The sequence below is a fragment of the Mesocricetus auratus genome, unplaced genomic scaffold (genome assembly GCF_017639785.1).
Source record: "Mesocricetus auratus isolate SY011 unplaced genomic scaffold, BCM_Maur_2.0 Super-Scaffold_100026, whole genome shotgun sequence".
Lineage (NCBI taxonomy): Eukaryota > Metazoa > Chordata > Mammalia > Rodentia > Cricetidae > Mesocricetus > Mesocricetus auratus.
The window spans coordinates 10715532-10733087 of NW_024429207.1; positions in this window are offsets into that span (position 1 = coordinate 10715532).

Sequence of the window (17556 nt, forward strand, 5' to 3'; positions counted from 1 at the left end):
GCAGCATATCTTTAATTTCCACCTTTTAAATTTTTCTTGGTTTTCATTATTTCTATGAATAGGCCTGTAAGGGCTTTGTCAGCAAAGTAATAAACAGTTTGGTTTTCCAGCCAACGGAGAGACACACATCTGAGGCTTTTGAATATTAATATTGTTGAGTACCTCCCGGGGCTAATATGCATGCATCCAGATTCTCAAATACAATTCTGAAGGTCCACATTTCTTTCATTTGCATACTAGAGAGCTCTCAGAACTTTACATAAGGATGAATCCGTATTTATAGTATAAACTTTGAAGTGATTTGAAAATATAAAGTTCTTCTGAGCCAAATAGTCAAGATATTTTCCCCTTGTTTCTGACAACATTATCCATATGTGGGGCATAATACATCTAGGTTTCTATAAGTCACAGAAAAAGTGAGTAAAATTTATTTCTAAATTCATCATCCCCAGGACGCTGAGTCAGACCATCACAGTGCATGTACATTGTGGGCGAATGTCTATTTGGTGCCAAAAAAGGTTTCATCTTTTAGAGACAACAGTTCCATAAGAGGCATTAATAATTCTTTCGCATCTTCCTTCCAAACATGCAATACTGTTTAGATCTGTTAACTGTTGAAATACGTGGTACACAAAACCAAGGTTCTACTGATGCATTCAGGTCCAGATGAAGTATTTAATCTTAAATGCCAGCTTACTTTACATAACACAGTAACTGACAGGGCAAAGCCTTCCTGGCACCGAAAGGCAAAGATTACAGGGGGAGGTGGTGCCTATTTAAGGGTTTAGCAGTGTCCTTCTAAATGAGTTTCAAAGGATTCCTGTGGCTTTAGTTTATCTTTCTGGAAAAAGGAGTTTATTTTCTTTCCTTTTCTCTTTTAAAGTTGTTAGTTGGGTAACCAGAACTTTTCTAGAACTGAAAATTTGCTCTTTGGTTCCATTTTCTCCCCAAATTGCTCTCATCATTCATTGATTTGTTTTTCCCTCCATGTATGCATGGTATAACCTACGTGTGCGGCACAAGAATGAACCAATTCAGTCTGACTTCAGAGTTGCAATTGTGTGGGTGAGGACATAAGGACTGGACTTGATTTCATAGAAACATAATATAAATATTTCCTTGCCATCTTTGTTGGAGATTAGAGCCCGTGGCTCTGCTGTTTCTGGCAATGGAGCATGAACTGAGCTGTCTTTTTGTTTCTCTCTTAATACTAAGGAGTCAGACTAATGTTTGAGGACAGTCTTAAAGGCATAGAATTCACAAGTCTTCAGGACACCTTTGGGTGAGATTTTACAGTGGTGTTTTCCCCCGTGTTTTGTAAGTGGTATCTACATTGCTTGTTTGAACCCGTGACTACCCGTTGCTCTATGTCCAACACTCTCTGTAAGGGAAGTCAAATGTTCTCATCTCAAATAATAATTGGATGAAGGAAAGTGCATGCTTCAGTTCATGAAAAAGTGATTCAGCAAAAAAAAAAAGCAGTTGTCCAAATGAAGGGGACACTTTGTAGATCAACGTTTTGAGTATATTAAATACTGTTTGGGGAAGCGAATGGGGAATACTCACAAAGAGAAAACTGCACTGCAACTTGGCGTTAGTTAACTCCACTCCCTTCAGTCCTCCTACAACCTGTTTCAGGAGGGCTCTGGGAAGGATCCTCACCTCCAGTTGCTATTTCTGTTACTTGAAAGCCTTGAAAGGAAGATCTTGGGTACCTCTGGACCTGGCAGGCTGCCAGTTGATGATGAGTATGCTAATATTGTCTCTTGGTGTTCTTTTCCAGTGTTGTCAGTTACACATAGAGTTCTCCATAGACTTTGAATTCTAAGGCCAGAAACAACAACCTCAGCGTATTTTATATTACACTTAAAAACAATGCAAGGTAAGAGAGGGACAAATGGAAAGGAGAGAGGAGTGAGGTAAAGGTGTGAGTAAATCTGAGCAAGTGATAATGATTATTTTCTATGCTAACTAAAAAAGTTAAAGAGGAAAAATAATTAAAATTATTCATGATAGTGAAAAAAGGAAAAAATATGCCAGATGTTTAATAGTCAGACAAATATCTTTCCACCTAATTTTCTGCCCCCTTTTCCTACAGTGGCCTTTATTTTTCACACAAATGTCTCAAATTTGTTAAAGTTTATTATTAAAGACTTTAGGTAAACAGTTTTTCCAGGTTGTCTGCTGCATAACTTTACTAAAGGTTGGGAAATATTTTAAAAAATCAGAAAAGATGGCAATTTTTTTCACAGTGAAGGTGCACGTTAAAGTCACTGACAATGGGGGGAGGGGCAGGGGTAGCTGGGTAGTTAAGAGCACTCACTACTTTGTGTAGAGGACCTTGGATTTGTTCCTAGCACCCACATGGTGGCTCCAGTTCCAGGGGATCTGATATCTGATGAGCTTTTCTGGCTTCCACCTCCAGCACACACATTGTGTACATATGTTCACATTTGCTCGTGTACATACACACAGACAAAACAAATCCCTAAATCTTAGAAAAAAATCATAGACACAACACAGGGCTGGGACTAACTTACACATTGAATCAGTGCTGCGCTCCTTCTATTTGTTTAGAAGTAGATGTGAGAAAACTTTAGGAAAGTTGAAAACAGGTGACACTTGATCTTAAGAAAGACCTTGTAAGCAATCTCATTTTATTCAGAAAATAATAATTGTCCCTCTATTCAATTTAATGCTATAATTATAGTCAATATGCTTTATTTGAAATTGTAGACAATAAAAACAAAGATCTCCACTTTCATAAACCCATTATTTCTTATTTAAAAATAAAAGAAAGGTTCCCCCCAAATTTAATGAAGCTATTACAGAAGAAATGGGACAATCAATTTCTAATATACAACACTATGGCAATGAAATGAGCTATAATTTAAATAAAGGCTTCTTCTCCTAGGTCGACAAAATGCAAAGAAAGCATTTTATTAGCATCCCATTTCTCTTGCAGTCAGGAAGATGAGGCTAATGGAAAGACTGTAAGGTTAATAACAATCCCATATTGTTCTGCCATTTATTCCCTTAAAATACACAGCTAGGTTCTGAACCATCCTTACAAAATGATTTCACAGAAACGTGAAGAAATCAATCAATTCTCTAGACCAGAAGGCAAGACAGTTTGATTCTTTATCGAGAGTACTCTCATGACTTAGTTTGACTGGGTCTGGCTTATTACCCTCCAGATTCTATGTCACTGGTTTGTCATCGCCGCCTTCATAATCTGAAGCTGAGATGTTCTGAGTAGGCCCAGGGGGACAAACTAAGCTCGAGCACAGAACTGGTTTTCAAGTCAATGAAACATGTCATAGGCACCATGACCACAAAGCAAGGGGGATTATACAGGAGTTCTTATATAATTCTGTCTCTGTCTCTGTCTCTGTCTCTCTCTCTCTCTCTCTCTCTGTGTACATGCTTGTGTGCATGAATGGGTATGTGGCAGTGCCCACCATATGTATACAGGGTAGGTGCATGCAAGTGCACGTGTCTGCATATTAATGTGAAGGGCAGAGGTCAACCTAGGTGTCATGCTTTGGATGCTGTTCACCCTTTGTTTGAGACAGAGTCTGTCATTGCTTTGATGCCTGCCAAGTTGACTAGTAGGCTAGCGGGTCAGTGAGTGCTGGAGATACCCTGATTACTTCCTAAGTGCTGGGCCTGCAAGCACATGATAAGAAGTATTGTGAAAATCCCCGTTTGTGGCTTTCTCTACAGTCGCGGTAAATCAAAGCAAGCTGAATTAACAAGACCAGGTTTAACCAGAGCAAAGCAAGTCCCAGGTGAGTCTTAGAAAAGGCAGCAGAGAAATCACGGGGCAAGTGTATGGGGCAGGTCTTACATATCCCATGGGCGTGGTCTTGAGCATCTCAAGGGGAGGAGCTGCCACTTGGCAGGCTTTCTCAGAGCAGGCAGGGTTTGGAGATGGGGGTCAGGGGCTGAGGTGGAGCCTTCACCTTAACATCTGGATGGGGTTTGGAGAGAGATAAGGGAGGGTTTAAGGTGGAGCTCCCACCTAAATGCATGCCACCATACCAGGACTCATTATACAAGGCTTCCAGGGATGGAACTCAGGCTTCAGGCTTGCCTGGCAGAACTTTACCAACTAAGTTATCTCCCCAGCCCCACTGTGTTTTCTGGCAGAGAGAAGAAACTTCAATTTCTAGTGGCTTTTCTGGAGTATGTTCCCCAGTGATTGTCCCAGCTACACTCCTTATTAGTTTTCAATTGCGTGTTCTTTCTCTGTGCTAAGAAAATCACTTTGGCTTCTTTATAGGAAAAATAGAAATCATTTGCTTAGGAAGTTACTGAATTTCCCGCTTTTATTCTCAGCATTTTTTTCTTTAATATATATTTTGCTAGTCTGCTCTTTCAAAAACTGTAAAAGATTGAATAGAGGGAAGAGTAGTAATTTTAGAGCCCACTACACGTGGCTGGCTTTGCAACAATAATTTACCCTTGTAAGCTTCAGTTTTTATATCTTCGAAACAGGCATGTGACACCTTTGTCACCATCCTGCTGTGAGATGATGAGTATAGATGCTTAGCAATATGCCTTGAATGGAGCCGAAATAAAAAAATAGCTGCTGTCATAGAAATTAAGTGCACCCTCATTTTTGTAAAAGGGCAAACATCCTTTAACTCCTCTCCTCAGATCCTAAATCTGTCTCTTATCGTTGAGAAGAGAGATTTCTTCCCCTTGTCCTTCAGGTACACAGGGCCCACCTCATCTACGCCTCAGGTGACCTTCATGGCTTTCCTGGCTCACTTTCTCTTTCTGTGATAAACATCGAGACTGAAAGCAACTCATGGAGGAAAGGGTTTGGCTAAGCTTACAAATTACAGTCCATCATTGAGGGAAACCGAGGCAGGAACTCAGGGCAGGAACCCTGGAGGCAGGAACTGAAGCGGAGGTCACGGAGGAAGGGCCACTGGTTAGCTCTCTGGGCTCACATGCGGCTCTGTTCCTTACACCTTCCAGGATCATCAGCCTATCAGAAACACTGCCCACAGGGGTTGGGGCCCTCCTGCACCAGTCAGCAACAAAGAAAATAGGCTACAGACTTGCCTATTGGATGCATTTTCTTAACTGAGGTTCCTTCTTTCTAGATACTGTAGCTTGTATCAAACTGCCAAAACAAACAAAAACCCAAAGAAACCAAAAAGACACCTCCAAAAGCAACAATAAAAAACCCAAGACAAAACAATAAAATTGCTAACCAGAAGGGTGACCTGGTGATAAGCCACGCCCTCGTTAGCTGTCTCGCTTCTCTGAAAATTGATACTCGCCATCTCCATTTCTTTGCCTGTTTCTATTCTCTTCCGCACATTTCCTTTCCACAGAATACTTAGAAACTGCACTTTCAAAGGTTTCTGACTCTTAAACCTAAACTTAAATATCTTTCTTAGTTTGCTGATTCCTTAATATCTACAGAATGGGACCTTAATATCTACAGTTTCTCCTTAATATCTACAGTTTCTCCTTAATATCTACAAAATGGGACCTTAATATCTACAGTTTCTCCTTAGTATCTACCTTCTGGCAGCAATTTTCCTAGTTGGTGAATTAAAAAAAATCCCCTTGGAATTTTTGATAATCCGGACAATGCTAATTATATTTCTTTACGATTTCAATGTCTGTCAAATTTGGTTGTTTTTAGAGGTTAACAGGACATGCATTTTTGTGTTGAGAATGACTAGATTCCTATTGGTTATTTATTTAACTGTGTGTGTGTGTGTGTGTGTGTGTGTGTGTGTGTAAGAGAGAGATGGGGGGAATGTGTGTGTTCAGGAATGCACCTGTGAGTGAAGAGGACCTCAGGTGCACTGATTTATCACTCTTTCCTTGGAGACAAGGACTCTCACTGAAGCTGGACTATTCTATCAGCCAGCAATCTCTAATTATCCTCCCCTCTCCCCAACACCTCTGCACCTCTGCAGCACCAGAGTTATAAGTACATGGGCAACTGTACCTTTTATTTTTTGACAGCGTGCCACGATCTGAACTCGTTTCCTTATGCTTACACAGCAAGCCATCTTATCCACGGAACTACCTCTCCAGTCCCATATTATACTGTCTATTCTTATGTAATGTACTTCTTCACATGACTTCTTAAAACAGTGAGCCAATTCCCCAGCATTGTGCGACATTCTTCTGTTCTTTGAACTTAACTTGCCCTAGTCCCATCGTGCAGTCATCATTCATTACAAGAAGTTTGAACTTGACTCGCAGCGAGGCTTCTTTGCTCCTGGATAAGCGATGATGCTGGCTGGAAGGGGAGATCTGTCTGGCCCTTTTTTCATTTCTTCTCCCTCCCAGTACGTTCTGTTTCTCTCGCTTAGCTAACTGGCCTTTCGGCTCAAAGAGCTGAGGAGGGCTAAAGTGGGATGTTTGTACCTGATGTGTGATGGATGACTTAGCGGTACGGAAACTGTCTTGCTTTGTCACTAACCATCAGCCACTCTTTTACCCCTAAGGTGCCCTTGGCTAGAACTGTCCCCAGTCACTATCTTTTTGACAAAAGGAGCACAGAGCAAACTCTCTGATGGCTGCTTTGGAGTCAGATAACATTCACTGCAATTGAGGCCACGAGGAGGTGAAGACATTCTCAAAAGGAATGCTTGGTCCTGGTGATTCAATGCCAGCTCTCCCCCAAGACTTAACGTCACTGATACTCTCAAAATGTCCCTTTTCTATCTTTGATCTCAAAGAAAAGTCCCATAGTTGTGGAGATGATTCTTGTAAGCTTCCTTAGGAACTCTCCAAGTACTGTGCAAGAGCCTGTAGATATCTGCACCGGAGAAGGTCAACATGTTTGCGTGATGGTATTTGTCACTTTTAACAACCTCTTTCACACATGCTTGCACTGGGGACATCTTTTTAATCTTTCTATAAGTGGTGATATATGTTACTTATCTTCCCTAAGTATACAGAATTCATGACTTGTAAAGCCGGGGATTTAATTCAAAGCCTGTCTTTTGTCAAAACCGTGTCTACATACCATGTCACTGTATTCATGTCTCTCTGCTTTACTTATCTGTATCTCCTTGCTGATTAGAAAAAGTCTCAAGCTCCTGGACCGTAAACCCCAGTGAGGTTAACAAATACTTTTGAAGTTTTGTTTAAATGTTGCCACATATCCAAGACAGGGCTATGGATTTTGACAAATTCACAGGAAATCTGTCAACACAGTTGGCTACCAAGTTACATTACCAGTAATAATAAGGGAAGGCAGACAGGCTCCTGCTAAGGAGACCTGTGCACCATTCATTTTTTGCATTCAGATCTTTCACAATATTGGCTGAACACTGTCAAAATAATGAACAAGAAGGAAAGTCTATTATCAGGGTGACTTTTTTTCTGCTGGGACAGATAGAGTAATATAAGAAGATTTCAGGATAAGAGAGAGACCTATCATTTGAAGTAATGGGACAAGATATGACTGAGCTGTCAAAATGAGTATGCTGTAGATTTGGTTGAGTTTATCTCTGAAAGTGGAAGAATATTCAACTATGAGAAAAGTCAAGGAAAGAATCTTTTGGCCAAGAGAACAAGGGGAGCAGTGTTTGAGACTGGGCGCATGAACCATCTGGCAATTGTTAAGTGGTGTGTTCAGGGATCTGGGTGGTGCATAGAAAATGGATCCTTAGATTTGGGTCATATGGTGGGTTAGTGCATTGGCTACCATTCACACTCCGTATGGCTTCCATTTAAGTGTCTGAAGGTTACCATCAGGTGTCTTTCACCCTGTGAAGACCAACCTTGGCACAAAGGGTGGTGGCCTATCGGTCCCAAAGTCTTCACCATTGCTCCTAAGCATAGTGCTCACCCCCTCTAATAAATCTTATTGCAAAAGTCACAGCAAGTTTCAAGGATGATATTATGTCTCCATGTTTCCTATTAAAATTTGTTACTTGAAGGGACTATGGGGACTTGCTATTATTTTAGATGTACTGATTAATTCCAAGTTAAACCTCTATGATTCCTGGCTCCTGGAGCATTTTTGTAGATGTTCAACCAAACATAATTCTAGTAATGGCTTGCAAATATCAAGTTCCCATATGAGTTGATTGTAGAACCAGGAGATTATCTGGGTAGGGTCAACCCAATCCTGTAAGCCTTAAAATGGATGATTGTTTTGTTTGACTGATCACAGAAAGTATACAAGGACAAGTTATCCTGAAAAAAATAGTCATTTGAATGAATTACTCATACAGTAGGTCATGGGACACAGATCTGCAAAAAGGTTATAGGATTTAACCTTTGGCTGACAGTTTGCAGAGAATGGGGCCTTCCATTGTCCATCCAACAGCTGCAAGAACGAGCCCTGTAATTACAAAGAAGCTAAGGAAAGAACCCAGAGTCCCAGACAAGCATCAATGATTCACCCACCTTCACAGCTGTGTCAGGATAATATCAGGAGTAGAAATTCCAGGCATTGCGTGTTCAGACTATTGACCTACAGAGACTGTGAGGGAATCCATTTGCTGTTCTGTTAGCCACTAATTGTAGTTAGATGTTATATTGTATTAGAAAACGAAAATGCATAAGCTTCTTGCAGATTTTTGGAGTGCCACTCTTCCAACAGAAACCATGGTGGCTTTCAAGAGGGTCTTCTTAAGCTAGTCAGACTCTGTAATCAGGTAGATGGCCAAACAGTTACTTGATAAAGTCGTTGATGTGATTGATGAATTATGGACACCACAGAGAACACTCTCAGATCCATTGTCTTGTTTGTTTGATTTTTGAGATAGGTCTTAATGTGCAGGTTTCAGACCAGCCTGAAGTCACTTAGTAGCCCATGCTTGCCTCAAACTTAAAATTCTCCTTCATGAGCCTTCCAAGTGCTAGGATTACAGCTGTGAGTCATCACACCTTATCATTTTAATCTTCCTATGCAGTCATTTGATCCTTTGGTCCTTAATGGACTGGTGATCCTATAAAAATGTGTGGAGCTGAAAATCCCTGCTACCCAGCAATGGCAATGCTGTTTTAAAGTATACATTGTTCATGGGATTCCAGTGATGCTGACACAAACAGCTTTTCTTTCTGCCTAGCTTATAAAAACATAGCAATATTGTTATGTATAGTACTAATAATTGATCACAAAACCATTGTGCTACTGGTTTATGCATTTTTCTATACTATATTTTTTTGTATAGAGTGTACGTCATTTACAAAAAAAAACATGGGTTGTGTCAGCCTGTACCACAGCTTGATTGAATCAAGGAGGCATAGCAGTGGACTCACCTAGACTGTCTCGGCCTGTGTAAATACAGTCAGCAATGTTTGCACAACTGCACAATCACTTAGTGACACATTTCTCAGAAACATTTATCTCATTGAGCCAGCAGGCATGACTGTGCTTTTTTAAAAAATCACAAATATTTGAATGCAAATAAGAACATTTTATTATAAATGATGTGTTTGTCTTGACTGTTTGTCCCCACAGCAAACCCTTATGTTATTAGGAACATACTCATGTGCTCTCAAGTTCAAGGTTATTTTTAAACATAGACATATTAATGATAACTTCAGATACAGAAGTTATTAGATTAACCCAACAGATTTGTTGATAAGTTGCAGAGCTAGACAACAGCAAGGAAAACTACTAAGTCTTTCCAGGTATAGGGAGACCATTCAAAATGTACACCAATCCATGTTCTTAATATTAGTTGTGTGCATGTAGCATAATATGGAATGTTGTTGGACAAATATGAAATTTATTTGGTTCTTGAGGGAAGTCAGCCTGAGATAGAAAAACCACAAATTTCACAGGACAATAAAATGCATTTGGGAAGCAGAGCACTGAAATGTAAAATGTTTATCTTATATCAATGCTCATTTGGAAGACTACGGCAGTGTGTCTTAAAGAATGTCGCAATACACTGAGTGCCAATGCCAGGAAATAGCACCTTTCTGAATGTTTTCCTGGGAGATGGAAAGAAAACACTGGGTCCTGTTTTTGCCATTATCAATCTATAAGCAACTATGGAGAGGTGGAAACCTTCATCTCCGTAATGCCTGGCTGGGCAGGGTTTATAGTAGGGAAAAGAAAATGGATGGCAACATCTAAGGGGACCAAGAGAGTGAGTGAAATCAAATTACTCTGAATCCAAATGAATGGTTTCAGAAAAATTTCTACCGGGATTTCATGTTTGAAGACAGGAGATACTATCATAAAGTGCAGATTTTAGTTTTTATTTCTTAGAATTTCAAATATATATTATTTTTAAGCTTCTGTATATTCATGCATTTGAATGTTGAACATATGCCCACTCATAACCAATGTCACCCTTTCATAAAGTACAGGTTTGAAAGCTCAACCATAAATATCTGAAGGCATTTCTATGAATATTCAGTACAGTCTTTAGCCTGATGAATACTGAAATCCTGACCATGTGCACATGGACCTCCATTCTTGATTATAATTTGTACTTGAAAGCAAAATGCTAACTTTAAAGTCTCATGTAACCCGGATTTAAATGCTTAGTGTGTATGTGCGCATATGCATGCAAATGTTTGTGCAAATGTGTGCTTGTGTTTGGGAGGCTAGAGGTTAATGAGCATGACTTCCTTAGTAGCTCTCCACCTTGGCTTTTGAGGCAGGATCTCTCATTGAACATGGAACTTCTTGATTCCGCTGGAATGGCTGGCCAGAAATTTCTAAGGGATTTACCTTGCTTCCACGTGCCTAGCATTGGGATTATAGCCCCATGGCAGCAAACCTAGCTTTTAAAATGCATGCTAAGAACATGAACTCAGGTCTTTCTGCTTGTGCGATGAGTACTATGCTGACTGAGCCATCTCTCTAGCCCCTAATTTTTGATTTTATATATTTGAACTGGTCCGTTGTCTCTGGCTTTGCACTTGTATGGTTTAGTATTGCACTTTATTGAAAAGCGCCTTGGGATACTTTTTCGTCTAAGGTGCTATAGGAGTTTATTTGTATTGTACTCAAAGTAAGTGCATTTCTCTCCAGATTGCAAGCACAATCAATAAGATGAATGAGTTCCTTGAACTCATTTAGTGCCTTGCCTATAACAGTCCCATTACTAAGTCCCTAGTAACTTAGCAACTTCTCATCAGGGTTGGCCTCAGGACTGAATAAGCAAGCAGAAAACACATTCACCTGTCCTGGCACTTCCAGTTGTACCGGATGCCTCTGGCAAGCTGGGATTCTAAGTAGTTATTATTGCACAGATCTCTTAACCTGCCTTTTTAAACAGCTTTGTCCCTTTCAAATGTACTCCTGTAGTACAGGTGGAAGATTTGAGCATTTGAAAATGACCAAGCTGAATTTGAAAATCTAGTTCCACTCGGAACATTAGCTTGGCCCATGCATCACGAAATAAGCTAGCCAGACTCCCTTCTCTACTGAGACATTTTCATGGGAAATGGTGGCTTGGGCTGGTTTCCTGGTTCTTTTTTTTTTTTTTTTGTACGCCTTGCCCAAGGAATCATATCTTGACATAGACAAAGAGGACACATAATTGAAAGAGGAAACCTGGAGCAGAGGCTCTGTGGTTAAGCTGCCAAAAGGGATGGATTAATTCAATTTAGTTCACTAGAATGATTTCCCTGGAAATGTAAAATTTCTCCTGTATAAAAATTGAAGGAGGACTGGAACTTCCTTCCATGAAGAGGAACAGGATGGATTTGAGGGTGAGTGCTGGGAAAGAGATGTATACGGGCAAGCACATCATGGGGAGCCAGCAGCTCTCTGATGACACACACACATTTAAGCTGATTGCATTGACCCCAGCAGTCAAGTTTGGTCAAAGTGATGCTACTTGATCTCTTCAGACATCCAATTGGAGGAGTCAGTTTGGTTGTGTCATGGTTCCCGGGCTACGTTTATACGTAGTACTCAATATTCTCTTATGCTTGGAACCATGGGCAAGACTTTTTTTTTAAATCTATGGAGAATTATATTTTTATAGGAATTAAGTAGTATTTTCATATAATTTTCAAAGGTGACAAGTGACTTTAGATAACTCAGTATTTCCATTTTATGAAGATAAGCACACATAAATACAGCATTTTGACAAAGCATGTCTTTTTGTTGTTGTTGTTCCAGACAGGTTTTTTTCTGTGTAGCTTTGGAGCCTGTACTGGAACTCACTGTATAGCCCACGCTAGCCTCAAACTCACAGAAACCAGCCTGCCTCTGCCTCCCTAGTGCTGGACTAAAGGCACACACCACCACTGCCCAGTTTGATAAAGAGTGTCTTAAAGTTGATCTTTTTTTTTGTTTCTGTCTTCCCCATCTTTCCATTGCCACATGTAAATTGTCTCCCACAGCTCTGTCTAAACTTTTTACCAATTTAGGGTAACACTTTATTACAGACTCTCAGGACTCTCACTAGAACATGTTGAACATGTCTATTTTCATATGTAAATTTATATGTAGATATTTGAATTTTCAGAGAATTTTTGTGATTATTTAAAATTTTGTATTTTATACACATTTTATTTATTGCTCTTATTCATCATCTATAATGAAACTCCTCCTTAGACTGTCAGTATAGGCAACAATTCCTTGTAACTGGCTGAATAATGTCTAAAGCATGGGATGACGTTTGCTCAGTCTCTTTACTGGTGGTTACTTTCTTTGTTTATCCTTTTCATGTTTTTTTCCAGTGTAAACAAACTTCAGTGAGCATCTTTGTGCACTATTGTTGCCCTTTAAAGAATACAGATCTGGAAATGACCTTGCCAGAAAGGGAATATATTAAATTTAATAGAGGCTACCACATAGAAAGCCAACAGTACATTACCACTAGTATTTTATGGGCACTCTTTTCCTCTCCCCACAATTGGGTCAACCCTCCTTCTAAATTATTATGTGCTTGGGTCTATAGCTGATATGTATTTTTACCTTAACTTTCATTTTATGGCTACCAGTGGCTATAAACATTTTGTAAAACACCTACTAGTCTATTAGAATTGCCTTTCTAAGACTTGACTTTATATCATTTGCCCATTTTCCCTATTGGGCAAATACCCTTCATTTGGTACCCTTCATTGGTACACTTCATTTTGCTCAATTCTCGTCCCCTGATCCTTTGTCTTCCCTGTGTCTCTATCCCATCCTGCTTATCCTTTCTAGGACAGTATTTTCTGTTTCTTTATCTCCATTTCATTCTACCAGTCTCCTGTCCTGCAAGGCAACTGCTCCTAGCAGCATCTTTATAGCTTCCTTCGTTTCTACAGGTACTTCAAGTTAAACGCTCAAATCTCGAGATTCAATAATGAGAGACAGCATGCCATAAACAGTTTTCTCTCCAGGTCTGGGCTACCTCAATCAACATAATCTTTTCCAGTTCCATTATTTTACCTACATATTCTATTTTCTTTGCAGCTGAATAAAATTCAATTGTTTATATGTAGCACATTTTCAATACTGAATCATCTGAAGATTGACATAAGGATCTATGAAAAGCTACATGGAACTTTACTTCTTTATAAGTCAATTAAATATGTCTTAAAAATTATCATGAGGAGGTGTATAAAATGCATCTCCCAGCAGGCATCGCTTATCAGACAAAGACTGAAGTGCCCCTTTCGGGACACTTCATTATGAGCTGTTGTTTAGGGTGGTTACAGAGATGCCACCTAACCACAGGGTTTTTCATGCCTCTTGGTTTGTTCACCAGAATTATTGTTAAGACACTATGGCAAAGATGCCACACCCTTTGGTTACAAAATATAGGGAATTAAACTGGATCCAGCCTGGAAGCCTGCTCTCTGATGGCTGCCTTTCATAATGACAGAGGGTTCTGTTCAGGCTTCTTGGGCAGATAAGGCATCAAGGCTTCAGTTAGCTGTGAACCTTACAAACCACAGTGCCAACCTACCAGGCAAGCTGTGCTCAGTGGTGCCAACAGAAGCACCAGACCTGCATAACCTGGCTTTATCAACAGCCAAACACGGAGCAGGGAAAGGTTCCTGGTGCCCTCTCTATTCGTGCTAAACTGTTGGCTACTGATTCTGAGGAGGGGAGAGAGAGCCGCTGTCCTCAGTTGAATATGAAATGGTGAGCCCACCAAGTTGCAGTGATGGTTTCAAAACCAAAGTTACAAGGATGGTCCTGGTAAAAAATCAGTGGATCGCAAAACAAAACCAAACAAAACAAGACGTGGGTGTGTGGAAGGGACTTCCGGGGAGGTGTGTGAGGGAGGTAAGAAAGAATGGGGTTGAGAGTGAACAGAGTGCACTAGATACATATGTGGAACTATGGAAGAACAAATTTAATCAATACAAATGTATATAAATTTCATGGTTAATCTTTATGGCAAATGGCTGGAAAGTGAAAATTTCAGTGAGGACACTTTCCATTATGTATCAGAAGGTTTTGTTTATAAAATATGGTATTTTATTGAAGAGTTATAATGCAGCTTACAAAAATCAATATATCAAATTTATTATAGTAGTTGACATTCACCATGGATGTTAACATCCACCGCCATGAAAACATGCACGTTTTCCTCCAATTCTGGTGAGTCTTTGGTAAAGAAATAACTAACCTTGGTGCTTTATTATCCTGCAGAGAAGTAGGTAGGATTTAGACTATTAGAGATGTGTGTGTGTGTGTGGGAGGTATGAGAAACTGGGTGGCAAAGAAGGGATATGGGATGAGGTGACAAAGAAGAATGAAAATGATCAAATTATGTCATATACATATATGAAAGCGTCACAGTGAAACCAATTATTTTGTTTAGTATACATGGTCATAAAAATATGCTGAGTATCACTCACTCCCTGCTTGTTCTGTGCTTATCTGTGCACGGATTTCAGTGTTTTAATTTGTCAGGCTTTTCAAGGCAGAACTTATAGAGCATATCTAGGATCTGGAGGTGTAGTTCAGTTGTTACAAGCATCTACCACTCTTGCATTGGGCAACTCACAACTACCTGTATCTCCATCTCTAAGAAGATGTGATATTTCTGATATCCACAGACCCCTGCAGTCATATGAGTGTGACAGTGGGCACACTAATTAGATAAACATTAAAAAAGAAAGCATATTTAGTATCTTCACTTTGGCATCCATGTATGTTATGTCTGTTGTGGAGTGGGAACAAAAGGTTTTAGTTTTTTAAGTCATCTTCTGGAGCCTGTTGCTAGCCCAACATATCGACGAATGGTCTATTAATTCACTTACACAAACACTTCCCAAATTAGACTGCGCATAAGCAACTGTTAGACTTGCTGTTGCCACTCTTTGAATACACCCAGGAATTCATGTGTGCTTGTTTTTTCTGATATTAACCGGGAAGGTTTCCTTCTAGTGCTGGTAATGTGTGAACTTCAGTCAAACAATTGTAGAAATTTTCTTTAAACCTTAAACAGAAAAGAGTAAGCTTTGTCATTTTCTCTATGCAAGCAGAATTATCAGCAATCCCACATAGCTCTTTTAAAAAAGTTTAAAAGATAAAGATGTGAGAAAAAGGAAGCGCATAAGGAAATAAAGGTACTTCAGAAATGTAGCCACAAAGGAAACGTGCAAATGCTTTCCTTTCGAGGGATGCTAAGGAGACTACTAACTCAGGGGTTGTTTAAGTGGTTAGTAAAGCTTTTTCCTGCTAAAGAAGTTACACCCAAGTAAACAGACACCTAATTTCAGACGCTAACACCAGTTGAATCTAGGAAGTGTGTAACCAGAGGGCTCCTGAAGGCACAACTGTCATATACTAGTATTTAATATCTCACTATAAATATTTTCAGTGTAAGGGCATCATAAGTTCTGAGAATTCTCTGCCTCTGTGAACTATTATTATTTTGGGGTTTCCAAGAAATGTTGGATGGGCATTAAATGAGTTGATAAACAAGTCTTTCTAGTATCAATGCCATAGTTGGAGGAGGCAGAGATTTTTAATTTCCTCTTCCAGGGGTCAGTTACTGTGGTCCACTGTCCTCAGAGCTGCCAGGATTAGTATCATAACCAGCAAGACATCTGGAGAGGATGGTAAGACTGTTACGGAGGCTCCTGCTGTGTCTGCCTTCTCCCTGTGCTCCAAGGTTGCTACTCTCGACATATAGGCGAGGGATACGTTCTTCTGGAAGAATCAGGTAGGAAGACTGTCTTGCCTCTGTGGAGTTGCCCTTGGGCGCAGACCCAGAACTACTTGTCTTGGAGTACTGTAATGGCTCTCATCAGATACCTGTATCTTTAGCATGACCCTTAGCTATTGATTTACTGTAGGCATTAGATTAAAAGAGTAAGCAGTTAGCTTGAACAACTAATAGTGTAGAGTCAGGGAAGTTTCAATTCATAATGAACATGAAATTTCTGCAACTACTGGATAATTGCATCTCAGGCTATTATCTAGAAAACTTTTCTTAATTGTTTTGAAGAGCAGTTTTTCTCCTTAGAAAGAGAAATATCTGGTGCTTTTCATTTACACAATTAAATAACTCATTCAGATCCATTCCCAGAACAAAAAAATGTGTGGCAATGTATGTTTCTTTAATCTTAGGCAGATAGAACATTGAACTCAGATTTTCATTTCTTTCTTCCTCTCCTTCCAACTGTACTCGAGTTTCAAAGAAACACAAAATGTTTTGAAATTTTCTCCTTCTCTGTCTACCCAACTATCTCCCTAGGAAAGAAAAATTGTTGATCTGTTTTGAGATTAAATCTATGAAGGTGACTGTGGATGGTCAAATATCTTCTTTATTAAACATTTCCTCCAGGTTTATTGAGTTATGATTGACAAGTAGAAATAATACCTGTCAAAGGTATAAAGCATGGCATTTTGCTCTACATATTAATTGTAAATGATTACCATGATCAGACTGTGTGTGAGAGGATGCATGTGTGTATGAGTATGTGTGTAGTGTGTGTAGAATACATAAGGTGAGATCTCTGAGCAAATTTCAAGTTTATGATACATGCATACATATGAAGTAAGTTATCATATTGGACATTTGCTCCGCTTATCTTTTTTTTTTTTGCTCTGCATATCTTATGCATCCAAGAATTGAACATTTTTACCCTTGGACTAACACCTTTTCATGCCAAAATGTCCTATGACACATAGTGGTCACCATTTAATCTCTAAGATTTGAAGTATTTGTCTTTCCATATCTACCGTACTTTTCTTATATCTTCCAGATTCAACTGCATTTTTAATGAATCCATACATAGAAAATAATCTGTATTCACTAGCTTTCTGCTACAGCAATAGAGCACCTGCGATGATCCTTAACTTCTTTTTCTTCTGTTTTTTTAGAAGCACTCTTTTTTTTAGCTTTGTTTTTTTTATTTAAATTAGAAACAAGCTTGTTTTACTTGTCAATCCCAGTTCTTCTCCCTCCCCTTCTCCCCTGCCCCCACCTTAAATAGTTTTAGAATGCCAAAAAGTATAGCAAAACTTAAATAGCTTACTGTAATTGTGAAATAATTTTTGCAAAGGGTTTGTTTTCTTTCACACTTTCCAGAGGTCTACCAGGGAAACAGGAATTATTTTGTACACACACACTAGTCAAGTTTTAAGTTGTTTTGTCAACATACACAAGTAATGAGAAATCCTCCCAAGGTTGA